The sequence below is a fragment of the Melanerpes formicivorus genome, unplaced genomic scaffold, assembly GCF_026170545.1.
Source record: "Melanerpes formicivorus ecotype bairdi unplaced genomic scaffold, bMelFor1.0.p_v2 SCAF_251, whole genome shotgun sequence".
NCBI lineage: Eukaryota > Metazoa > Chordata > Aves > Piciformes > Picidae > Melanerpes > Melanerpes formicivorus.
The window spans coordinates 175,962-201,687 of record NW_027142603.1 but is presented as its reverse complement, the minus strand read 5'-3'; the positions used below and the strand labels follow the sequence as shown (position 1 = coordinate 201,687).

The window sequence follows — 25,726 nt, the reverse complement described above, 5'->3', positions numbered from 1 at the left end:
CTTGCTGGGAAGAACTTCTTCCTAACATCCAGCCTAAACTTCCCCTGGCACAGCTTGACACTGTGTCCTCTTGTTCTGGTGCTGCTTGCCTGGGAGAAGAGACCAACCCCCACCTGGCTACAACCTCCCTTCAGGGAGTTGGAGAGAGCAAGAAGGTCTGCCCTGAGCCTCCTCTTCTCCAGGCTAAGCAACCCCAGCTCCCTCAGCCTCTCCTCACAGGGCTGTGCTCCAGACCCCTCCCCAGCTTTCTTGCCCTTCTCTGGACACCTTCCAGCAGCTCAACATCTTTCCTAAACTGAGGAACCCAGAACTGGACACAGGACTCAAGGTGTGGCCTAACCAGTGCAGTGTACAGGGGCAGAATGACCTCCCTGCTCCTGCTGGCCACACTGCTCCTGATGCAGGCCAGGATGCCCTTGGCCTTCTTGGCTACCTGGGCACACTGCTGGCTCATGTTCAGCTGCTGTCAACCAGTACCCCCAGGTCTCTTTCTGCCTGGCTGCTCTCAGCCACTCTGACTCCAGCCTGTAGCACTGCATGAATTCCAAGGTGAATTCCAAACCTTCTCCCCGATGTAAAAGAATTAATTCTCAAAAGCATGTGGTGGGATGAGGAAAAAGTTCCCATCCAGGTGTCCTTGTGTCTCCCCCAGTGGCCTTCCTGTCTGTCCTTGCTGGTTCTGCAGGTTTCTTGTGTCTTCCTGGATGTGCTCTTCATGGAGTGGAGTGAAACATCCCTGGAGTCCTTGGGAAAACAATCAGGCAGTGACAGGAGGAGAGCCACTGGCCCTGAAGCACTGCTGGTGTCTTTTGGCAGGGTCAGGGCTTCAGGAGGCTACACAGCTCCTGAACCTCTGCTTTCTCTGAGGTCTATTATTAGAAAAGCACCTTCAGCAGCCAAGGAAAATAGAGCTGAGCACTGCTGGTATGTTCATGCCTGGGCCATTGTTGTTGGGCAGGGTAGGAAAAATAATGCTTAGGGCAAGAGAGGAGCTGCTTGGAACAGGATGAAACACTCCCCTGCTGCTGGCTTTAATGCAGTGAGCTCAGGAAAAGCAGGGCAACACGTGGGGTCAGTCATACACTGCCTTCTTCCAATTTCTTCTCTCCATTGTATGAAGAGGAAAGTGGTTCTGCTGGAAAGCAACTCTAAAGAGAATAGAATAGAATAGAATAGAATAGAATAGAATAGAATAGAATAGAATAGAATAGAATTAACCAGGTTGGAAGAGACCTCAGAGATCATCAAGTCCAACCTATCACCCAACACCATCTGATCAATTAAACCTTGGTACCAAGTGCCTCATCCAGGCTCCTCCTAAACACTTCCAGAGATGGTGACTCCACCACCTCCCTGGGCAGCACATTCCCATGGCCAATCTCTCTTTCTGGGAAGAACTTCTTCCTAACACCCAGCCTAAACCTCCCCTGGCACAACTGGAGACTGTGTCCTCTTGTTCTGGTGCTGGTTGCCTGGGAGAAGAGACCAACCCCCACCTGGCTACAACCTCCCTTCAGATTTAGTGCTGACCCTGCAGTGCTAGGACAGGGCTTGGACTGGATGATCTCTGAGGTCTCTTCCAACCAGTTATACTTTGTGAAAGCTCTCCTGAATGTGGGATGAGCTCCAGTGTGCCTGCAGAGGTACAGACCTCAGGTTACCTGGGAGATGAGACCAAGGCGTTGGAGCCCTATCTGTGGGTTAGCAATGTGGCCTTCTGGCCCAGTGGGCAAATAGTATCCTGGGGTGCATTAGTAAAAGTGTCTCCAGCAGGGCTAGGGAGGCTCTCATCTCCCTCTACTCTACCCTGGTGAGACCACACCTGGCATACTGCGTCCAGTTTTGGCTTCCCAGTTCAAGAGACAGGGATCTGCTGGACAGATTCCAGTGAAGACCTATGAGGATGATTGAGGGACTTGGACATCTGTCCTGTAAAGAAAGACTGAGAGCCCTGGGGCTGTTTAGCCTGGAGAAGAGAAGGCTGAGAGGGGATCTTATCAATGTCTATAAATATCAGAGGGGTGGTGTGTCAGGATGAAGGGGCCAGGCTCTGTTTGGTGGTGTCCAGTGATGGGAGAAGGAACACTGGGTACAAGCTGAAACCCAGGAGGTTTAACCTCAACACAAGGAGACACTTCTTTACTGTGAGGGTAACAGAGCCCTGGAGCAGGCTGCCCAGAGAGGTTGTGGAGTCTCCTTCTCAGGAGACTTTCAAAGCCAGCCTGGCTGTCTTCCTGTGTGGCCTGCCCTAGGTGATCCTGCTCTGGCAGGAGGGTTGGACCTAAGGATCTCTGGAGGTCCATTCCAGCCCCTAGCATACTGTGATCCTGTGGTTCATCCTCTCTTAGTTCTTCTTGAAGAGTGAGGAAATAAGAAGATTTTTCTCACTGAGAGATTAGTCAAGCATTGGAACAGGCTGCCCAGGGAGGTGGTTGAGTCATCATCCCTGGAGGTGTTTCAAGGTTGTTCAGACGTGGCACTTAGCAATATGGTTTAGTGCTAAACTTGGTAGATTAGGGTTCATGCTTGGACCTGATGATCTCAAGGGTCCTCTCCTATGATTCCATGAAGGAGGAGAGCAGGAGGGGATCTTAGATAAGCTAGGTGTGTGCTGTTGTTCTCTGCAGGTGCTCTGCCCCGTCAAAGCCCCTGGATCTGGTTACTCCAGGGCAGCTCGGCAGCCCGAACCCTGCTTGGCTGCCCAGACCACCTGCCAGGGACGACTTCTGTTGTAGGTGGTGGGATTGCAGACTTAAGGGGCACACTCCAGTTGTGCCTTTTACTCTGCATTTTGGGTTCCCCTCTATGCTTTTAAGTTAGAAAGAGAGAGAGAGGAAACAAAAAAAAGTATCTGGGGATTGGAGCTTCACCCTTGCAGAGGCAAAGACAAAATGCTCCTCTGCAAGGCAAAACATTCCAGGCCTTTGCTGTGTGCTTGAGGTTTAAGTAATGGGAGTTTCCAGTTTCTGTGAGGCCAAGTGCATCCTCAGATGGCCCCTGCTAACCTGTTTTAAGATGGCTTTTTGTTCCTCTTGTGGTAGATGAGGAGTCTGAGCTTGCCTTTTGGGTATCACCCCCCCTGCTCCTCCAAGTTGCAGTTGGAGGCATGAGGTGCGTCTGCAGCAGGCAGAAGCAGGAGGCAGCAGCAGGTCTGAGCTGGTGGAAAGCACAACCAGGAGCTCCATGCAGCTCCCATGGGTGCAGGTCAGAAGGGTCAAGCACACAGTCAGCTCTGGGAGTGTCATGTAGTGTCAAAGTGTCACCTGTACCCAGCACCAGTGAGGCCACACCTCGAATGTTGTGTTCGGTTCAGGGCCTGTCACTACAAGGGGGACAGTGAGGGGCTGGAGTGTGTCTGGGGAAGGACAATGAGCCTGGAGCACCTGGCCTGCGAGGAGCATCTGAGGGAGCTGGGGTGCTTCAGTCTGGAGAAGAGGAGGCTGAGGGGAGACCTCATCGCTCTCTGCAGCTCCCTGAAGTGAGCCAGGAGGGGGCAGCCTCTTCTCCTTGGTGTTAAGTGAGAGGACCAGAGAAGATGGTTTCAAGGTGTGCCAGGAGAGGGTCAAGGCTGGATATCAGAAAATATGTCTGCACTGGAAGGGTTCTCAAACATTGGAATGGTCTGCCCAGGGCAGAGCTGGAGTCACCATCCCTGGGGGTGTTCAAGCAGTGTGTGGACCTGCCACTTAGGGACATGGTTTAGTGCTGACCCTGCAGTGCTGGGACAAGAATAGAATAGAATTAACCAGGTTGGAAAAGACCTTTGAGATCATCAAGTCCAACCTATCACCCAACACCACATAATCAACTAAACCATGGCACCAAGTGCCTCAGCCAGGCTCTTCCTAAACACCTCCAGGGATGGGAACTCCACCACCTCCCTGGGCAGCACATCCCAATGGCAAATTACTCTCTCTGGGAAGAACTTTCTCCTCACCTCCAGCCTAAACCTCCCCTGGCACAGCTTGAGACTGTGTCCTCTTGTTCTGGTGCTGGTTGCCTGGGAGAAGAGACCAACCTCCACCTGGCTACAACCTCCCTTCAGGTTTAGTGTTGACCCTGCAATGCTGGGATGAGGGCTGGACTGGATGATCTCTGAGGCCTCTTCCAACCAGCTATACTCTGTGAAAGCTCTCCTGAATGTGAGGTGAGCTCCAGTGTGTCTGCAGAGGTACAGACCTTAGGTACAGAGTCTTTGAAAGAACAAATGAAATCACCCTAAAAGTTGCTTTTATTGGGGGGGGTGTTGATGAGGAACAGGAAATACTTAGTCAAATATTAGATGGCAATGATCTCTTCATATGCTTTCCCAAGAAGTTGATCTAAGAAAAGGAAATATTTGAATTAATCAAGTCTAAGTCCTTCTGTCTTCAATTGAAACATAGCAGATTGCTGCTTCTTGCTTCTTCTGCTTGCAGTCATCAAAAGGATCTCCTAAGAGGCTGATTTCTAAGGTCCCCAGGAGGATGAGGGTAAGCTGCTGCTCTGCTCCAGACGCTAAGGCTCTGCTGTTACTGGTAGCTGGAATTTGGGTATTAGAGCAGACCTTGTTCCAGGCCTAGGCTGCTTGCCCACAGAAGCTGCTGTGTACCTTCTCACTGGTGAGTGACCAGATTCTTTTTGCATCCATTCCATGTCCCATATGCTGCACATTTGTTAAGTGTATTTAAATTATTGAGAAAAACAAGATAATTGATCCAAGATTTCACTCTTTCCTCCTGCTGAATTGGAGAGGGAGAAGGGGGGGGGGGGGGGGGGTGTAAATATCAGGCTGGTGTGAAAATAGTTCTAGTAAGCTGAGAACTTGGATGGCTGCAGCTGCACTGCAAGTTGGTCCTGCTGAAGTGAGGACACTCTGCACTAGGATAGGGCTGTGGAGGGTTTAGAACCATAGAATCAGTCCGGTTGGAAAAGAACTCAGAGATCATCAAGTCCAACCTGTCACCCAACACCTCCTGACAACTAAACCATGGCTCCAAGAGCCATGTCCAATCCTTTTTTGAACACCTCCAGGGATGGTGACTCCACCACCTCCCTGGGCAGCACATTCCAGTGGCCAGTTACTCTCTCCGGGAAGAACTTTCTCCACACCTCCAGCCTAAACCTCCCCTGGTGCAGCGGAAGGGAAGGGAAGGGAAGGGAAGGGAAGGGAAGGGAAGGGAAGGGAAGGGAAGGGAAGGGAAGGGAAGGGAAGGGAAGGGAAGGGAAGGGAAGGGAAGGGAAGGGAAGGGAAGGGAAGGGAAGGGAAGGGAAGGGAAGGGAACCAGATTGGAAGAGACCTCTGAGATCATCGAGTCCAACCTATCACCCAACACCACCTAATCAACTAAACCATGGCACCAAGCACCCTATCAAGTCTCCTCCTAAACACCTCCAGGGATGGTGACTCCACCACCTCCCTGGGCAGCACATTCCAATGGGCAATCTCTCTTTGAAGAATTTCTTCCTAACCTCCAGCCTAAACCTCCTCTGGCACAGCTTGAGACTGTGTCCTCTTGTTCTGGTGCTTTGCCATAAACCACACCCTGCCCCAGCTGTTGCCTGAGACCTTGCAAAATCCTCTTTGTGGCTGGAGCTATATCCCAGTGGGCTTCCCTGTTGCAGTCCAGGACTGGGCTGGAGGAATCCAGAAGTAGCCATGTGATGGATCTGTTTCCCTTGACATCCTGCAAGATTACACCTGCAGGCTGTCCTTAAGCAGGGAGCTGCAATCCTCAGCTGTCATCTTTGATGCTTTGTGAAGTGCAGCAGTTCTGGAGTGGGAGCAAACATTGATTTCATTTTAAACTGGGACAGGATTAAATGTAAGAGTTGCCTGCATCTGGCTGTCCCACAGCCTTGTGGGTGACTCTGCAGGGCCAAGATTTGTCACTTCCTTCCCCTTTCCTGTGCTGCTGTCCCTGAGCTTTTCCCCTTGTGTGGAATTCTGCCTGGGGAGGCAAGGATTTGTCCAGACACACCATTGTTTAGCCAGGAGGTGATGAAACAGATGCTGTTGTTTGAAACGGATGAGAAAGTAATTTTCTCACCCTTCCACCAAGTGTAAATGTGTTGAAAAGAGGATTCTCACTGCTGGTAGCATTTGATTTGAGTGTATCCCCCTAGGCATAAATCAGGGATCAGCTGGTGGGTGATGAAAACAGTGTCAGGGTGAAGCAATTGGGCGTTGGCAGGGATCTGGCTGCAGAGCCCCCAGCGGGCTGGGTGCCCTTTGTGTCACTGCAGGAAGGGGCTGCAGGAGGCACAGAATCACAGAATCAGTAAGGTTGGAAAAGACCTCAGAGATTGAGTCCAACCTATCACCCAACACCATCTAATCAACTAAACCATGGCACCAAGTGCCTCAGCCAGGCTCTTCCTAAACACCTCCAGGGATGGGGACTCCACCACCTCCCTGGGCAGCACATCCCAATGGCCAATCTCTCTTGCTGGGAAGAACTTTCTCCTCACCTCCAGCCTAAACCTCCCCTGGCACAGCTTGAGACTGTGTCCTCTTGTTCTGGTGCTGATTGCCTGGGAGAAGAGACCAATCCCCACCTGGATACAACCTCCCTGCAGAGAGTTGGAGAGAGCAAGAAGGTCTGCCCTGAGCCTCCTCTTCTCCAGGCTAAGCAACCCCAGCTCCCTCAGCCTCTCCTCACAGGGCTGTGCTCCAGACCCCGCCCCAGCTTTGTTGCCCTTCTCTGGACACATTCAAGTGTCTCAATGTCCTTCTTAAATTGAGGGGCCCAGAACTGGACACAGGACTCAAGGTGTGGCCTAGCCAGTACTGGAGACTGGGCACAATGGCTTCCCTGCTCCTGCTGGCCACACTGTTCCTGATGCAGGCCAGGATGCCATTGTCCTGCTTGGCCACCTGGGCACATTGCTGGCTCATGTTCATCCTACTATCAACCAGTACCCCCAGGTCCCTTTCTGCCTGGGTGCTCTCAGCCACTCTGACCCCAGCCTGTAGCACTGCCTGGGGTTGTTGTGGCCAATGTGTGGAACCTGGCACTTGGATGTGTTCAATTCATGCCTTTGGACTCTGCCCATCTGTCCAGCCTAGCAAGGTCCCTCTGCAGAGCTCTCCCACCCTCTAACAGATCAACTCCTGCCCCCAGCTTGCTGTCAGCTGCAAATTTACTGCTGATGGACTCAATCCCCTCCTCCAGATCATCAATAAAGATATTGAACAGGATGGGGCCCAGCACTGATCCCTGGGGGTCATCCAGTCACAGCAACCTAGTCCCCACTTCACTGGTGGCTTTTTTTTCTGGAGTGAGGAAGGAGGTCCTCATCCCTGTGTTAGCCTTTCCTGTAGGGTGTTAGTATCAGTGCCATGGTTTAGTTGATTAGATGGTGTTGGGTGGTAGGTTAGACTCGATGATCTCAAAGGCTTTTTTGCAACCTGGTTGATTCTGTGTTGATTCTGTGTAGGTTGCAGGGAGTACCTGACCTACAGCACACCTGAGCATACAGAATTGAGCCAAGGGCTGCCTCATTCTTCCTTATCACTGGGAGAAGCTGGACTCGATCACCTTTAAAGGTCCCATCCAAACCAACATATTCTATGATTCGAAGTTGTGGCTGGCAGATGAAAAGCTGCTTGAAGCACAATTTCTGGCTGGGCTGGTCCTTTTGCAGATGAGCAACATCACTCTTACCCTCCCTTCCAGGAGCTCCATAAGTTGAAAGGGTTAAAAAAAGAGAGCAGAACCATTAGCATTTTGATAGCTTTCCACACATGTATTGCAAAAAGCCTTTAAAATTCACAGCACTGAGATAATCCTTCAAGTCTAGCATTTCCTCCTCAGCTTGAGGCAACCAACTGGGTTTCTTCCCCTTAATACCTTAATAGAAAGCTGTTGCCAGGCTGGAGAAAAGCAGAGCCCTGAAGTTGAAGAGGAGAAGTGTAAAGTGCCTGGGCTTTATTTCAGAAACAACTACAGGGACATCATCTTTGATCCTGCAACCCCCCCTGGAGATCCTGGTTTCTGTGCATGGTAGCTCACAGCACAGGCAGGTGCTGCTTCCCTTCCAAAATGCTGAGCACACCACCCCCTCCCCCCCCCAGATTTCAGCTGCCATGGAAGGAACTCAGCATCTCTGCAGAGCCAGCAAATTGCACACCCCAACCCTGATCCCACACAAGCTGAGGGCCTTGAGCTCTCACCAAGCTCAAGGCTGGATTTTTGTAACACTATTACAATCCCAGGAGCAAGGTTGTGCTTTGGAGCCCGTTTAACACCCAGCAGCTCCATGTTTGTGCCTTGGGAAGGTTGGGTTTTACAGCCTGAGCCTTTATCACAGCTCCAAAGCGAATGGCTTCCTCAAGGAGGCACCCAGGGGTGTCTCAGGGAGGAGAAAGCAGCCTGCCTTGCTTGGTGGCTTTGGTTAGGATTGATGCAGTCAAAATGGGCAGAAGGTGAAAGAGGAGAGACCTCATTGCTCTCTACAACTCCCTGAAAGGAGGCTGGAGTGAGGTGGAGGTTGGTCTCTTCTCCCTAGCCTCAGGTGATACAATGAGAGGAAATGGCCTGAAATTGTGCCAGATTTGGGTTGGATATGAGGAAAAGTTTCTTTCCTCAAGAGTGGTCAGGCCCTGGAACAGGCTGCCCAGGGAGATGATGGAGTCACCATCCCTGGAGGTGCTCAAGAAACGTGTGGCCATGGCACTCTGGGACATGGTTCAATGGCCATGGTGGGGCTGGGCTGGTGGTCAGTCTCTTCCAACCACAGCAGTTTAATGATCCTATGACTCCACAGAGATTCTGTTAATGTTCTCCTCTGAAGCCAGGTAAATGCTGCTGCTATCAGTAACTGAGACTGTGTTAAGCCCAGGAGACCTGGTCATTCCTTGAGTTTGTCTCTGAAACATCTCAGAGGTCTCTTCTCCCAGGCAAGCAGCACCAGAACAAGAGGCCACAGTCTCAAGCTGTGCCAGGGGAGGTTTAGGCTGGAGATGAGGAAGAAGTTCTTCATAGAAAGAGAGATTGGCCACTGGAATGTGCTGCCCAGGGAGGTGGTGGAGTCACCATCCCTGGAGGTGTTCAAGAGGGGATTGGACGTGGCACTTGGTGCCATGGTCTAGTCATGGGGTCTGTGTTGATAGGTTGGACTCGATGATCCTTGAGGTCCTTTCCAACCTAAGTTATACTGTGATACTGTGGTGCCATGGTTTAGTTGATCAGATGGTGTTGGGTGATAGGTTGGACTTGATGATCTCAAAGGTCTCTTCCAACCTGGTTAATTCTATTCTCTTCTATTCAGTGGTGGTGTCTGTCCTTATCTCATTCATCAGCACTGGCCAGGCAAGCTCAGCCCCCAGGAGAGCCCTTATCACCGAGCTGCAGGGTTTCCTTTGCTCCTGAGGAGGTATCTTTCAGTGAACTTTCAGTGCTCTGGGTTTATTATGTTTTTTGCAAGGTATAATTTAGAGTTAAGTATTAGGTGCCAGTTTCTTTCATGTCTTCAAAGCATCAGTGATTTCCATTTGGCATCTGAAGAGGATGATCGCCAACACCTTTGACCTAGAGGCAGGCGGTATTGAAAGTATTGCTGCAAGGACCTCCTGGGGTTGGAACTAGGAGGATGCCAGCTGAAGCATGATAAAGGGACTGGCTGGCAGGGAGAGACCAGAATAAGCTTTACCTTTCCCATTCACCATGAGAAAGAAATTCTGTACAGTGAGAGTGCTGAGACACTGGCACAGGTTGCCCAGGGAGGTTGTGGATGCCCCTTCCCTCATCCAGCCTGCTCTTAACACCCCCAGGGACGGGGCCTCGACCACCTCCCTGGACAACCCATTCCAGGGTCTCACCACTCTCCTGGTGAAGAACCTCCTCCTCACCTCCAGCCTGAATCTCCCCACCTCCAGCTTCATTCCATTCCCCCTAGTCCTATCACTACCTGAGATCCTGAGAAGTCAAGGTGTTCAAGGCCAGGCTGGATGGGACCTTGAGCACCTTGGTCTAGTGGAAGGTGTCCCTTGCCCACAGCAGGGGCTTGGAACTACATGATCTTTAAGGTCCCTTCCAAACCAATCCATTCTATGATCCTGTGAGGTGGTCTTACTTTGCCTGGGGCATCCTAAGATAGATTGGATGGGACACTGGGAAAATCAGCTTGAGGGAACACTGTTTTGATGTGGCTTGTTCTAAGCTGGTGACCATAAAGGTCTTTTCCCACCTAGGCAATGCTGTAGCTCTGAATGACCTGAAGGTGTGGCTGGTGCCTGGATCACTGGACTGGTTTCAATGGACTCTTTTCTCTGATCCTTACACCTCTCGATGGGTGGCTTTAGGTGTTGCAAACAACACCTCTTAATAAGATATTATTCCTTCTGAAATGTTTCTGATCACTGAGGGGGGAAAAAATCTTGCAGCCTTTTCCAAACACAGAGTTCCTGGTCTTTCTGGCACCGTGTAGAAGTTGCTTAAGGTTGGGTTCATCATTAGATGGCTTTTATGGTGTCCCCAAACCCAGAAATCCTTAAAGTCCACAACACAGAAATCCTGAAACTGTGCAAAGCAGTTGGCAGTTTCCATGTGTCATAAGAAGGAAGCCTGAGCTGCCTTCTTCCACCACCACTCCTCCTTCTGTGCTACAAGATGAAGGTATTGGCAATGGGAAAAAGAGGATTTGCAGAGGGATGTATGTACATGACATATCCAGCTCACCCCTCTGATTAAGGATGTGGTTAATCTCTGCAGATTAAATGCTACAGCCAAATGCAACTCAAAATCCTCTCCTATGTGTGAGTCAATGTGCAGTGGCACAGGAGGAGTTGGGCTCTTGGGAGAGCCTGGGGAGCAGATTGCTGGGCTGGCCCAAGGTGAGGGCCTGACCAGCCAGTACAGGTCAGGGTTAGTATGAGTTAGGGGCTGGCCTGCTGGAAAGCAGCGCTGAGGAGAAGGAGCTGGGTGGACACCAAGTTCACCAGGCACCAGCAATGTGCCCTCATGGTCAAGAAGGCCAATGGTCTCCTGAGGTGCATGAAGATAAGTGTGGCCAGGAGGTCGAGAGAGTTTTTCCTCTCCCTCTACTATGCCATATCTGGGTCCAGTTCTGAGCTCCCCAGTTGAAGAGAGACAGGGAACTACTGAAGAGAGTCCAGTGGAGGTCATGAAGTTGCTGAGGGGCCTGGAGCATCTCTGTGAAGAGGAAAGGCTGAGAGCCCTGGGGCTGTTGAGCCTGGAGAAGAGCAGCCCCAGAGGGGAGCTGAGCAGCCCCAGAGGGGAGCTGAGCAATGCTCAGCAGGAGCTAAGGGGTGGAGGTTATGAGGATGGGGCTGGACTGTTTAGAGTGGTGCAAGGGGGAATGGATGCAAACCAGAATGCAGGAGAGGTCACCAGAACTGTGAGAGTGCTGGAGCCCTGGAGCAGGCTGCCCAGAGAGGGTGTGCAGTCTCCTTGTCTGGAGGATCCCAAAGCTGCTTGGACAATATGATCCTGGGCAACCTGCTGTGGGTGACCCTGCTTTAGCAGCAGGATTGAAGTAGATATCTGCAGAGGTCACTTCCAGCCCCTACCATGTGGGATTCTGTGGTTAAAAACTCCAGTAAGCCAAGAGGGCATGGCAGAAAGCTGTGCCAGGGGAGGTTTGGGTTGGATCTTAGGAAGCACTTCCTCACAGAAAGCCTGATTAGGCACTGGGATGGACTGCCCAAGGAGGTGCTGGAGTTGCCATCACTGGAGGCCTTTAAGAAAAGCTTGGATGTGGCACTTGGTGGCAGGGTTTAGCTGCTGTGGTGGTGTTAGGTCATAGGCTGGACTGGATGATCTCAGAGGTCTCTTCCAGCCTCAATGATTCTGTTTCTCTGGCCCAGATCTCTCAGCCCTTTCTCACCAGAGAGATGCTCCAGTCTCCTGGTCATCTTTGTAGCCTCTGCTGGACTACCTTCTGTAGTTCCCTCTCTCCTTTGTACCCTGAGAGACTTAATAAATGTGCCCTGAGCTATTCCATTCTCCACTGTAGCAGTGTTTATTTACACAAAGAAGCTTCACATCCTCAGCCTCCCAAGCCTGAGGGCACCTCACCCCAGGGTATGCATGAGCACCACGGCTTTGACACCACCTGGGAAATGGAAACTGCTTGCTTCAAATACTGGTTTAAAGTTAGGCAGGAAGGGGGATGGGAACCAGGCTGCAGTATGCCAGAAGCCAGGCACTCAGTCAAATTACCAGCTGTGGATGAGCTGTGGTTGTTGACCATGTGTGTGGTCCTAGCCCATGGCAAACAACAGGTAATGGAATTCAGCTGAAGTCTCTCATGGCTAAATTAATTTACCTCCCATGGGCTGCAGGGGATGAATGTGCACATGGAGAGCTACCACACCTCAGCTGATCTACAGCCGAGTGCTACTCCAGTGCCCTAGAGCTTTACTGAGGTCTCCCTTGGAGTGTCCTGCTGAGCAGGCAACAGGTCATAGCTAGCTGCAAGGAGAGGGAAGATCTAGTTGTGGCTCCAATTAGAGAGTGTTGCCCCCAAGTCTCACAGAATCACCAAGGCTGAAAGAGACCTCAAAGATCACCAAGTCCAACCTGTCACCACAGACCTCATGACTAAACCATGGCACCAAGTGCCACATCCAATCCCCTCTTGAAGACCTCCAGGGATAGGGACTCCAACACTTCCCTGGGCAGCACATTCCAATGGCTAACAACTCTCTCAGTGAAGAACTTTCTCCTCACCTCCAGCCTAAACCTCCCCTGCCACAGCTTGAGACTGTGTCCTCTTGTTCTGGTGCTGGGTGCCTGGGAGAAGAGACCAATCTCCACCTGGCTACAACCTCCCTTCAGGGAGTTGAGAGAGCAAGAAGGTCTCCCCTGAGCCTCCTCTTCTTCAGGCTAAGCAACCCCAGCTCCCTCAGCCTCTCCTCACAGGGCTGTGCTCCAGACCCCTCCCCAGCCTCATTGCCCTTCTCTGGACACCTTCCAGCAGCTCAATGTCCTTCTTAAACTGAGGAGCCCAGAACTGGACACAGGACTCAAGGTGTGGCCTAACCATAAACTGTTTGGTGCTTGCTGAGTTTGGGGTGGATGGAAATAGAGGGCTCCAGGATTTCAGCAATTCCTTTGCCTGCTTTAAAACCTACAAGTCTGTCTTTTCCAGCAGCTCTGTTGATTCCCTTGCCAGTAGGGAGGTTCCCATGCTTGTAACAGGCACTGGTGCCAAACACATTTTTGTTCTCCTGGGAATGTGTTTCCTGCAGGGTTTCTTTCATCTGTGGTGAATTCCTGGGCTTTAAACACAGGAAATATCACCAGGTTGTGTTGTGGTGGGTTTTCTTTTCCCTCTCAAATCTCTGTGAGAGCTTGTTTTTAACTGAATTCAAATGGTTCCATTTGATGTTAGGCCAGGCTGCAGCCCATCCTCATCTGCAGTGGCTTTGTCTCTAGGCTGAGTAGACTCATAGAGGTCAAGGTTGGAAGGGGCCTCAAGGATCATTCAATTCCAACCCCCCTGCCATGGACAGGGACACCTCACACTACAGCAGGCTGCTCACAGCCACATCCAGCCTGGCTGCAAACACCTCCAGGCAGGAGGCTTCCACCACCTTCCTGGGCAGCCTGTGCCAGTCTCTCACCACCCTCATGGGGAACAACTTCTTCCTAACATCCAATCTGAATCTACCCATTTCTAGTTTTGTTCCAGTCCCCCAGAACAAGAGGACACAGTCTCAAGCTGTGCCAAGGGAGGTTTAGGCTGGATGTTAGGAAGAAGTTCTTCTCATAAAGAGAGATGTTGGCTGTTGGAATGTGCTGCCCAGGGAGGTGGTGGAGTCCCCATCCCTGGAGGTGTTTAGGAAGAGCCTGGCTGAAGCACCTGGTGCCATGGTTGAGTTGATCAGATGGTGCTGGGTGATAAGTTGGATTTGATGATCTCAGAGGTCTTTTCCAACCTGGTTAATTCTCTATTCTGAAACTTCCTGTTGCTGGCTGCTAAAAGCTTTTGGGCTGGAAATTGTCCCAGTCCCCTCGTCTCCCAGCTTGGAAGAGAAAAGAAATCTTTGTCCCCAGCTCCAGGCTTTCTCCTTCAGCAGGATTTTGTGGGAAGCAAGGTCAGAATGTGCTGCTTAATCATGGGCGAGCTTCAGCGCCTGTTGTGTGCGCGACACAGATCGCAGCGCGAGGAGGACTTTGTGTGCAAGTGGAGGAGCAGCCAAGCTTTCACTGCACAATGAAGATGTGGTTAAATGGGAATTAGGATTAGTCCTGGATTTCAGATTCTCATAGCTGGCTGGTAAGAACCTAATCTCTTCAAAGGCTGCAGGCAGGCTGGCAGCGTTCGGCTCGCGGCCCTTGTTGTTTGCAAAACCTGAAAGAAATTGAATTTTGATGCTAAGAGAGGTTTAATCAGAGCCTCTCAAGACAGGGGTGGGAAGGGCAGAAACTCTTCCCAGATGAAGCCTTTTAATGTCTTTAGTGTCACAGCGACCCAGGCTCCTAGGTCTGATGGGGCCTTTGACAGCAATATTTGTCTTTTCCTTTTGTAAGATCTTAGGGCTGCTGACTGATTTGAGAATTGTCTCAACCACCATCTGAAAGGGGATGTCCCAGAGCCTCTGTACAGGCAGAGGGAGACGTGGCTGTGTCTCCTCCCCCTTGACTCTGCCCTAGGGGGCCACAGCTGGAGTGCTGGGGACAGTGCTGGGCTCCCCAATTCAAGAGAACTACTGGAATGAGTCCATAAGCATCATCTTAGGAGTAAACCCAAGAGTGGGCATGCTAATTAGATAACATCCTCCTAAATGCAGCATTGGACCCTGAGTAGTTTACCCCTAATAGACACTTAAAAGGTTACTTCTTCCCCTTACACTGGTCTGGTTTCACCCTCATACATCTGTGCCCCTCAGTTTAGGAAAGATGTTCAGATGCTGGAAGGTGTCCAGAGAAGGGCAACAAAGCTGGGGAGGAGAGGCTGAGGGAGCTGGGGTTGCTTAGCCTGGAGAAGAGGAGGCTCAGGGGAGACCTTCTTGCTCTCTCCAACTCCCTGAAGGGAGGTTGTAGCCAGGTGGGGGTTGGTCTCTTCTCCCAGGCAACCAGCACCAGAATAAGAGGACACAGTCTCATGCTGTGCCAGGAGAGGTTTGGGCTGGAAGTTCCTCTCAGCAAGAGAGATTGGCCATTGAAATGTGCTGCCCAGGGAGATGTTAGAGTCCCCATCCCTGGAGGTGTTTAGGAAGAGCCTGGATGGGCTGCTTGGTGCCATGGTTTAGCTGATCAGATGGTGTTGGGTGATAGGTTGGACTGGATGATCTCAAAGGTCTTTTCCAACCTGGTCTGGTCTATTCTATTCTATGGATGCTACAAAGAAGCTGAGGGGGCTGGAGTACCTTTCTGAGGAGGACGAGCTGGGAGACCTGAGGCTGTTTGGCCTCAGAAGAGCAGCCTGAGAGGGGATCTTCTCTAAGAGCTGAAGGGTTGGCGACAAGAGGATGGGGTCAGGCTGTTTTCAGTGGTGCCCAGCAACAGGACAAGGGGCAGTGGGCACAAACTGGAACCCAGGAGGTTCCATCTGAACATGAGGAGAAACTTTTTTTGGTGTGAGGGTGCTGGAGCCCTGGAGCAGGCTGCCCAGAGAGGTTGTGGAGTCTCCTTGTCTGGACAGATTCCAAACCCACCTAGCCATTGTGATCCTGGGCAAGCAGCTGTGAGTGGCCCTGCTTTTGCAGGGAGGTTGGACCAGGTGATCCCCAGAAATCCCCTCCAACCCCCCCACCATGCTGAGATTCTGGGATTCTGTATAGGGCAGCAAACACTCCCCAGTTTAAGGTGCTTAGAGTGCTAGATGTCCTTCAGGGTGGGAGGCTCAAGAGGCCCCAGCCAGGCATGGAGCTCCTCAGTGTGGTGTGGTTGGTTCAGTCCAGCCTTGCTCTTTTGTTGCTGTGGTAGAGATGAGCTGTAGGAACGTGTGGGTGAGGCTGTGCAGGTCATAACTCAGTGCATTTGACACTAAGACCCATGCTGGAAGACAACATGGTTTAAAATGAATTGTTCCTGCATCTCTTCTCTACTATGACTGCAACACAACCTTGTGTACCCTCTCTCTGCTGAGTGTCAGACATTTAGATACCTAAACAACTTCTGCCTTCAATTAAACCTTGATTAAGGCAGAGTTTATGCAAGCTTAGCCCTTCATTCTCAACAGGAGGGAAGTGTGGAATTTATCTCTGTAACTACCTTGGTTTCATTGCTCCCAGTCTTCACTTGGGCAGCACTTGTGATTGTTTCTGCCCAAACTTTGTGAGCCATCCTTTGAAAACTGCTTTTCTCTTTGCCCTGCTAGTAGTGCTGCCCTGGCAAAGTGATGTCCTCACTCTTCTGCCTCTCCTTTGTTGTAAACCTCTTTGCAGAGAGTTCTGTAGTTTGGTGATGTCTGCCACCATCAGTCAAACACTCTGTTTGAGCCACTGAGGCTGGAAGGAGCAGAGATGTATTGAGTGGATCCAAGAGGAAAACTCTGTCTTTATGATGCTGATACAATTCAATGTCCCAAAAGATAATGAATCATCTGCAGAGGTGATGATGGAATGCCTCTCTCTAGGCCTGTATCCACTCTATCAATTGTGGTGTTTGTTGTTGGTTTTTTTCCCCCTAAGCCTACTTATGCAGCCCTCACCTTGAGAGGTTTCTTTTGCTTGTTTTTTGGCTGTTCTTGTGTTGTCTTCCATGCTGAGGCTGCCTTTCCTCTCTCTGTCGCCTTGTACAGAACCTCTTATCAAATAATCCTGTTAATCTCCTCAGATAAGCTGCAAACCACTCACCACAGAGCAGGACACTCTTTCTGAGCTATGAAGTTTCCTTGCATACCTTAAGTCACCTCAGACACTGAGGAGCTCACTGGATTTTTGCCTTCCCAAGGCTTGGGGGCTACATCACGACTCGCTTCAGATTTGAAAGACAGCCACTTCATTTGGTTGGTTCTTGCCAATGCCTGGGCCCCCACTTGCTCTCCAAAATAAGAGAGCATCAGAAACCTTGGGGCAGGGGGAAATCAGCTCTCTGCAGGGACTTGCAGGTGCCTTAAAGCACCAGTTTGTTGAAGGCAAGTCAATGGGGAAGCTTCTGGTTCCATTTATGTTGTGTTTTTAAAAGCCGTGAGCCAGACAATTCCTTGGCCCTTCAGCTCCATTCCTTCTTCTTTTCCACAGAGTTTAAGGGTAGGGAAAAGTGGATAGGGAGGGAGCCCAGCATCCAGCAGTGAAGGTTAGTAGAGAGGTGCATGAGCTGTATGAGCATGAGAAGGTTTGTTTTGGCTGGTGCAAAACATCCAGCTAACACCGACTCTGAGAGACCTTAACCCTCTGCAGCAGCCAGACGTCTTGGTCCGAGGCACGCAGCAATTCATGGACAGCCTCTGTGGACATCTTCAATGTGTGGCTTTGTTCAGTAGTAACAGCTGGTTGGAGGGTTTGGGCTGTGGCATTTCTGGTGCATGGTGGGAGGTGGCAAGGACCACTTAAAAAGAGCACTGTGTGGTGAGGCTGAACCATGCTGGGGAGGCTTGGAGGGGGAAGCTCAGCGATTTCTGAGCTGTAAGAATCCACTGATGCCATTGTTTGCTGTCCTGGCCTCTAGCAAGCAGGTAGGGAGCTATTAAACCCTTTTGAACCACCAACACCATCAACAAAACCCTCTCACACATCAGCAGGATGTGTCTACCTCAACTGTGAGACTTCAGGAAGACTCAGGCTCTTATGGTGGTTGATTTGAACTGTTCAGCTATTAGGTGGGAAAGAGGTGGCATGTTGACCTGGGCAAGAGGCTCTGAGGTCTTTCCTTTTAGGTTTAAGTGCTCCTTGAAGTCCACAACATTTTATGGCTCATCTGGCCAGAGAAATTGTGCTGTGTCTCTTTTGTAAGAGCTGGTGGAGATGTCTGGATGTGAGTGAACTGCTCTCTTGCTTGTTGCACTTAAAGAGCCCACAGTGATGGAAATTGTCTTATGAACGCTCCGTGGCAATTTCTTATTCTTCATTCAATGGAAGTCAGCTCTGAGACTGTCAGGAGCCCTTCATCAACTCTTAAAGGTGCTCCTCAGATCTCACTGCTCCCTCACTGCACTGATCACAGGATGTTAGGGGTTGGAAGGAACCTCTGGAGATCTTCAAGTCCAACCCCCCTGCCAGAGCAGGAGCAGAGAATCCAGCACAGGTCACACAGGAACGCATCCAGACAGGGCTGGGAAGGCTCCAGAGAAGGAGACTCCATAACCTCTCTGGGCAGCCTGCTCCAGGGCTCTGTGAGCCTCACAGTAAAGAAGTTCCTCCTCATGTTGAGGTGGAACCTCCTGTGCTGGAGTTTATATCCATTGGTGCTGTGCTTTTCAAAGTAGTCGTAGCCTTGCCTGTGGAAGGCCACCCTGCCTAGCACAGCTCCACCAACACATTTTCCTTCAAGATTTCTCAGCCATGGCCTGTAATGCAGAGCCCCTGTGCTCTGCTGGGTCTATGTTTTCATAGCATCACAGCATTCAGGACAAGAGGTACCAGGTGCAGACTTGAACATCAGAAGTTCCATCTAAACATGAGGAAGAACTTCTTTAAATTAAGGGCAACACAACACTGGAGCAGGAAAGGTAGTGCTGCCCAGAAAGGTAGTGGAGTCTCCATCTTTGGGGATATTCCAAACCCACTTGGATGTGTTCCTGTGTGACCTTCTTTAGGAGAACCTGCCTTGGCAGTGGGGTTGGACTCTATGATCTCTAGAGGTCCCTCCAACCCCTATCATTTTGTGATTCTGTGAATCATAGAATTGCTTTGGTTGGAAGAGACCTCTTAGGTCATCAAGTCCAACCATCAGCCTAAGACCACCATGGCCATTAAACCATGCCCATAAAGTGCCACAACCACAGGGATGACAAAATGCAGATGACCATAGATGAGGCCAAGTGCTACGTCCTCCAACTGGGTCACAACCACCCCATGGTAACCTGCAGAGTGGTTGGAAAGCTTCGATGTGGAGAGGGTCCTGGGGGTATTGGTTGACAGTCAGAATAAAAGAGAGTCATCAATGTGCCCAGGTGGCCAAGAAAGCCAGTGGCATCCTGGATTGTGTTAGGAGCACAGTGGCCAGCAAGAGCAGGGAGGTGATCATCTCCCCGTGCTCAACGCTGGTGAGGCTCAAATTTGTGTTTGGTTCTGGGCCTCTCACTACAGGAAGGTGCTGGAACCTGTGCAGAGCAGGGCAGTGAGGCTGGTGAAGGGCCTGGAGCACCTGGCCTATGAGGAATGCCTTGAGGGAGCTGAGGTTGTTCGGTCTGGGAAGAGGAGGCTAAGGAGAGACCTCATCGCTCTCTACAACCACCCGAAGGGAGGTTGGAGCAAGGCGGGGGCAGCCTCTTCATGGTGTTAAGCAATAGGAACCAGAGGGAATGGTTCCAAGCTGCACCAGGGGAGGTTCAGGCTGGATATTAGGAAATACTGTTTCACTGAAAGGGTTCTCAAACCCTGGAATGATCTGCCCAGGGCAGAGCTGGAGTCACCTCCCCATGGGGGTGTCCAAGCAGCCTGCGGACCTGCCACTTAGGGACATGGTTTAGTGCTGACCCTGCAGTGCTGGGTGGAGGGTTGGCCTGGATGATCTCTGAGGTCTCTCCCAAGCAGCGATACTCTGTGACTCTATGAGATGATCTGTGAACATCACTGGCTGCTCTGTGGGGGAACGTCTTGCCAGCTGCTTGCGCCACGTTCCTCATCTCTCTCCCCAGCCCTCCTGCGAGCTCAGCTGCCGCTTTATCGCTGCTGATAAGCGGGTGTACGGCGAGGCAGGCGGGAGTCCCGTGTGCAGGGTTTGGGGGGCAGGTCGGTTTCCTTTCCGGCGATAAGGCTGTGCCTCTCGCGGCAGCGCGGCGCACACTCCTCTGTTAAAGCCCTCGGCAGTAATCCTCTTTGCAGCCGGCGCTGCCATCCCCACAGGAAGCATTAGCAGTATCACGGAGTGCCGAGGCTTCATTGTTTCCCCCTAATCTGCAAAGGGAGCTGAGACGAGGCAGAGGAAAGTTTAACCTGTTCCGTGCCTCGGTGGGAAGTAATTAGGGTGTTCTTGCTGAGTGGGAGAGCGGGGGGGGGGGGGAAGCCTCTTAGTTAAGATAAAGTAAGCGCGAGGCTCAGGGGCTTATCTTGCTCTGTGGAATTCAGGAGAGGACGAGTCCTTGAATTCCGGCATGCCCTGGCTTTAGTGCTCGGGAGGAATGAGTCTATTATTGGACGTTATACAAACCATTTCTTCCCCAGAAAGCCCTGGCCCAGGCTGCCCAGGGAAGTGGGGAAGTGCCCGTGCCCGCCGCGGAGGTGCGGTGCTGGGGGACATGATTCAGTGATGACTTGGCAGTGCTGGGTTAATGGTTGGACTCCAGCTTGAAGGTCTTTTCCAACCAAAACAGCTCTCTGATTTCCTCAGAGCTGCCCTCCCTGATTTGCTGGGTATAAGGCACCACTTGCCGGAAGGCTTTTGTTTAAGGGGCTTGAACAAAAGGCTCTGGGTGATGCTTAATAATGTGCAAATTTGGGTGGGTGGGATATGGAGAAGGTTAATAGGGCAAAGGAACAGAGGAGGAGCTGAGCTTGGGAGAGGAAGAGAGGAATGGTGAGGACGTGGCAGCAGGCAGAGGGAAGAGGGAAAAGCTGAGTTAAACTTGGGGGTAAGTTTTGGGGTAACTGCAAGCTAAGTCTACTGAAATAAGGACATTGAGGCCTCAGGTTTTGCCAGGAGAGGTTTAGGTCAGACATCAGTAATATAAACTGCAATAGGACAAGGGGCAATGGATATAAACTCCAGCACAGGAGGTTCCAGCTCAACATGAGGAGGAACTTCTTCCCTGTGAGGGTCACAGAGCCCTGGAGCAGGCTGCCCAGAGAGGTTGTGGAGTCTCCTTCTCTGGAGACTTTCAAGATCCATCTGGATGTGTTCCTGTGTGACCTGTGCTGGATTCTATGGTCCTGATCTGGCAGGAGGGGTTGGACTCGATGACCTCCAAAGGTCCCTTCCAACCCCTAACATCCTGTGATCCTGTAATCAGGAACAATTTCCTGCCCTAAAGTGTTGCCAAGCCCTGGCCCAGGCTGCCCAGGGAAGTGGTGGAGTCACCATCCCTGCAGGGCTTTAAAAGCCATGTAGATGTGGTGCTGGGGGATGTGGTGTAGTGGTGACTTGGCAGTGCTGCATTAATGGTTGGACTTGATCTGAAAGGTCTACTTCCAACCCAAATGATTCTATGATTCTTTGATTCCCAGTCATGAGAGGCCACAAGGTGACTCCAGGGGGTGTTCAGGTGCAAGGCTGAACCCATCCCAAGCAGGAGGTGCTGTGGGAGTGCTGGTGGGTGAGAATCCACTATGGGTCACCGCTTTACCTTTTCCAGCTTCTCTTTGCAACCTGCCTGCTATTAAACCTTTCTTGTCACGGCACTGTGGCTGTGCTGAACTTTCCCTAGAAAGGAAAAGCTGAACTGGGGGGGCTGCCCTTAGTCTGGCACAGTGTGGGGCACAGATCTGGTCCAGTAAGTGGTCTGTGTGCACACGTGCAGTGTCTGTGGAAGTCCTTTAATCCAAACCAAGACAGGAGCAAAAACATAAAACAAAAGCCTCTCAAAAATAGCATGAGATAAGGATCTGGAGAATTTGCTTTTTATTTCTTTCAAGAGTCCCTGGAGACTTCTACTTTTAAGGCAAGAAGTGCAGCTTTCAAGGTCGAGGTTTTTTGTTGTCTTTTTCTTTTTTTCCCTCCACCCTCTTTTTCTTCAGACTTCAAAGGCAGTCAGCTGAGAGCTTCTTAGGAATGTTACATCTGTTCAGAGCAAGCGTGGATCCCAGGGAAGGCCCTTTTCCTCTTCCACAGGGACAGAAATTTGCACACAAATGTGCTGGAGAATGCAGTAAACAAAGCAGAAGCTGTGTGGGACTGGGGGGTGGGCAGCAGTACTTGCCATGTGTGGAGCAGAGAGCTGGCAGGCTCAGGGGCTGGGGCTGCTTTAACACCTCTCAGCCTCTAAGAGTGAGTTTGCACCAAGCTGGGTGGCAGTGCTGATCTGCTGGAGTGTAGGAAGGCTCTACAGAGGGACCTGGACAGGCTGAGCTGATGGGATGGAACCAATGGGATGAAGTTCAACAAGGCCAAGTGCTGAGTCCTGCGCTTGGGTCACAACAACTCCTCAAACACTCCAGAACTGGGGCAGATTGGCTGTAAAGTGCCCAGCAGAGAAAGACCTGAAGGAACATGAGCCAGCAGTGTGCCCAGGTAGCCAAGAAGGCCACCAGCATCCTGGCTTGGATCAGCAATAGTGCAGGCAACAGGACCAGGGAAGCGATTGTCCCCCTGAGCTCAGTGTTTGTGAGGCTGCACTGCAAGCACTGCGCTCAGTTTTGGGGCCCTCGCTCCAAGAAGGACATTGAAGCGCTGGAGTAGGTCCAGAGAAGAACAATGACATGAGGAACAGTTTCTTCTCCCAAAGGGTTTTCAAGGCTGCCCAGGGCAGTGGTGGAGTCACCATCCCAGGAGAGATTTAAAATCTGTGTAGATGTGGTGCTGAGGGACATGGTTTTGCGGTGGGCTTTGCTGTGCTAGGTTAACTGTTGGATTTGATAACCTGAAAGGACTTTTCCAGTCTACACTACTCTATTCCAGTTCTGGGCCACTCAGTCCCAGTTCTGGGCCCCTCAGTTTAGGAAGGACATTGAAACACTTGAAGGTGTCCAGAGAAGGGCAACAAGGCTGGGGAGAGGCCTTGAACACAGCCCTGTGAGGAGAGGCTGAGGGAACTGGGATTGTTTAGCCTGGAGAAGAGGAGGCTCAGGGGTGACCTCATTGCCCTCTACAACTGCCTGAAAGGTGGTTATAGCCAGGAAGGGGTTGGTCTCTTCTCCCAGGCAACCAGCACCAGAACAAGAGGACACAGTCTCAAGCTGTGCCAGGGGAGGTTTAGACTCAAGGTGAGGAGGAAGTTCTTCACCGAGCGAGTCATTCGTCATTGGGATGTGCTGCCCAGGGAGGTGGTGGAGTCACCGTCCCTGGAGGCGTTCAAGAGGGGATTGGATGTGGCACTTGGTGCCATGGTCTAGTCATGGGGTCTGTGTTGATAGGTTGGACTCGATGATCTTTGAGGTCCTTTCCAACCTAAGTTATACTGTGATACTGTGATGATTCTGTAGTGGGTGGGAATTTTGTGCTGGTTTGGGTGAAAGCTGATGTGTGGCATCACTGGGAATGCCTGGAAATCCTCTCCAGGCAGTTGGACCTAGCTGGGGCATGATCAGGTCTCAGACAGCATTCCACATAACTGCCTCTTCACATCTCCAAAGTGTAGCTGAACTGCCAATGGCTTTCACACCAATTATTTCCCTCTTGCTGTTGAATAGAATGGGGGTGGGGGTGGGGGTGGGGGTGGGGGGGTGCTGTTTATCCCCTTTCCCTGGTGCAGCTGAAACTGGGCGCAGCAAAGCCTCCGCTGAAGCTGTTGTTTGCTCCGCAGGGCTCCCATAAGGAGGCCAAGGAGTGTGAGCTGTGTGATTCAGTGCGAGGCTTTGCCACATGTCTGCTCAGGCTGAGGGTGAGAGAAATCTTTGGTGCTGTCTCACTTCAGGTTGGGTAAGGATGTTTTGTTTGTTGCTTTTGTGGGCTTATCTTTCCAGCTGGGCTTCTTAAATGAAGAGCAGCAATGATTAAGCTTCTGAGCAAATAAGCAGAGCGCCCTGGCTTCATCTTGACTAAGCTGTCTAACCTTCCTCAGCCCAAATATTTACCCTAGGCAGTGAATATCCAGGCAAGTGTAACTCTGATGCTGCAATTCGTGTGCTGAGAATGCTGGAGATTGACTAATCCTGCAGAATTCCAGAAATCCCTCTCTGTATAAATAAACTTCCTACACGAAGGATTACAGCTAAATAAATGCTGTGAATTCAGCTCAGCAGAGCTTTAGAGTGGTTGGCCCTCTTCTCCTGCTACTTACTTATGTGTTTTCATGAGGATATTCATCTTAGTCTAAGTAGATGCGGCAAGGCAACCGCTAGCATCAAAGCAAGGTGCTGTCAGGGAGAAAGTTTACCTCTCAGCCTTTTGGCTAGAAACTTTCTTTTATAAGCTTGATTGTCAAGAGCTTGATTTACCCAGGCTGTTGAAATTGTTCTTTTGGGGCATGGCATTGCTGTGGGTCTGTGTTTCCTGCATCTTTGTCCCCTTCCTGCAACTGGGCAGCGTAAAGTGCTCATGGAGCACTCTGTTCCCCAGGGCTTAGTACTAGGCTCTGTTCTCTTTAATGTCTTTATGAAAGATCTAGGCAAGGGGATTGAGAGCACCCTCAGTCAGTTTGCAGATTAGGATAGAATAGAATAGAATAGAATAGAATAGAATAGAATAGAATAGAATAGAATAGAATAGAATAGAATAGAATAGAATAGAATAGAATAGAATAGAATTAACCAGGTTGGAAAAGACCTTTGAGACCATCCAGTCCAACCTATCACCCACCACCATCTAATCAACTAAACCATGGCATCAAGGGCCTCAGCCAGGCTCTTCCTAAACACCTCCAGGGATGGGGACTCCACCACCTCCCTGGGCAGCACATCCCAATGGCCAATCTCTCTTGCTGGGAAGAATTTCTTCCTAACCTCCAGCCTAAACCTCCCCTGGCACAGCTTGAGACTGTGTCCTCTTGTTCTGGTGCTGCATGCCTGGGAGAAGAGACCAACCCCCACCTGGCTACAACCTCCCTTCAGGGAGTTGGAGAGAGCAAGAAGGTCTCCCCTGAGCCTCCTCTTCTCCAGGCTAAGCAACCCCAGCTCCCTCAGCCTCTCCTCACAGGGCTGTGCTCCAGACCCCTCCCCAGCTTTCTTGCCCTTCCCTGGATACCTTCCAGCAACTGAAGAACTTTCCTAAACTGAGGAGCCCTGAACTTGTTGATCTGTTAGAGGGCAGAAGGACTCTGCAGAGGAACCTCGACCAACTGGATAGATGGGCGGAGTCCAACAGGATGGCATTCAACAAGTCCAAGTGTTGGGTGCTGCACATTGGCCACAGCAACCCCAGGGGGAGCTACAGGCTGGGGGCAGAGTGGCTGAGAGCAGCCAGGCAGAAAGAGACCTGGGGGTGCTGGTTGATAGTAGGCTGAACATGAGCCTGCAGTGTGCCCAGGGGGCCAAGAAGGCCAAGGGCATCCTGGCCTGCATCAGGAACAGTGTGGCCAGCAGGAGCAGGGAGGTCATTGTGCCCTGTGCTCAGCACTGGTTAGGCCACACCTGGAGTCCTGTGTCCAGTTCTGGGCTCCTCAGTTTAGGAAAGATGTTGAGCTGCTGGAAGGTGTCCAGAGAAGGGCAAGAAAGCTGGGGAGGGGTCTGGAGCACAGCCCTGTGAGGAGGGGCTGAGGAAGCTGGGGTTGCTTAGCCTGGAGAAGAGGTGTTCAAGAGGGGATTGGATGAGGCACTTGGTGCCATGGTTTAGTCACAAGGTCTGTGGTGACAAGTTGGACTTGGTGATCTTTGAGGTCTCTTCCAACCTTGGTGATTTGGTGATTCTGTGGACACAGGACTCAAGATGTGGCCTAACCAGTGCTGAGCACAGGGCAGAATGTCCTCCCTGCTCCTGCTGGCCACACTGTTCCTGATGCAGGCCAGGATGCCATTGGCCTTCTTGTCCACCTGGGCACACTGCTGACTCATGTTTAGATGACCCTAAAATGGCAGGGAATATTGATCTGCTGGAGAGTAGGGACAATCTCCTGCAGGATCTGGCCAGGCTGGATTGGC

The 25,726-nt window shown here is 51.2% G+C and overlaps 1 protein-coding gene across 5 annotated transcripts in view; it reads left to right on the top strand.

The window, feature by feature from the left end:
* The window catches only part of TSPAN18 (tetraspanin 18), a 177,315-nt gene that overhangs the window by 14,482 nt on the left and 137,107 nt on the right, over positions 1–25,726 (top strand). The window contains exon 2 of one of the 5 annotated variants that reach the window (XM_068169958.1): positions 23,455–23,565. The exons of 2 other annotated variants lie outside the window; for them this stretch is intronic. The gene's annotated coding sequence lies outside the window, so the exon portion shown is untranslated. Of the gene's footprint in view, positions 1–4,454; positions 4,602–23,454; positions 23,571–25,726 lie in introns of those variants that run through there. 2 more of the 5 variants (XM_068169957.1, XM_068169960.1) reach the window with 2 other exon arrangements.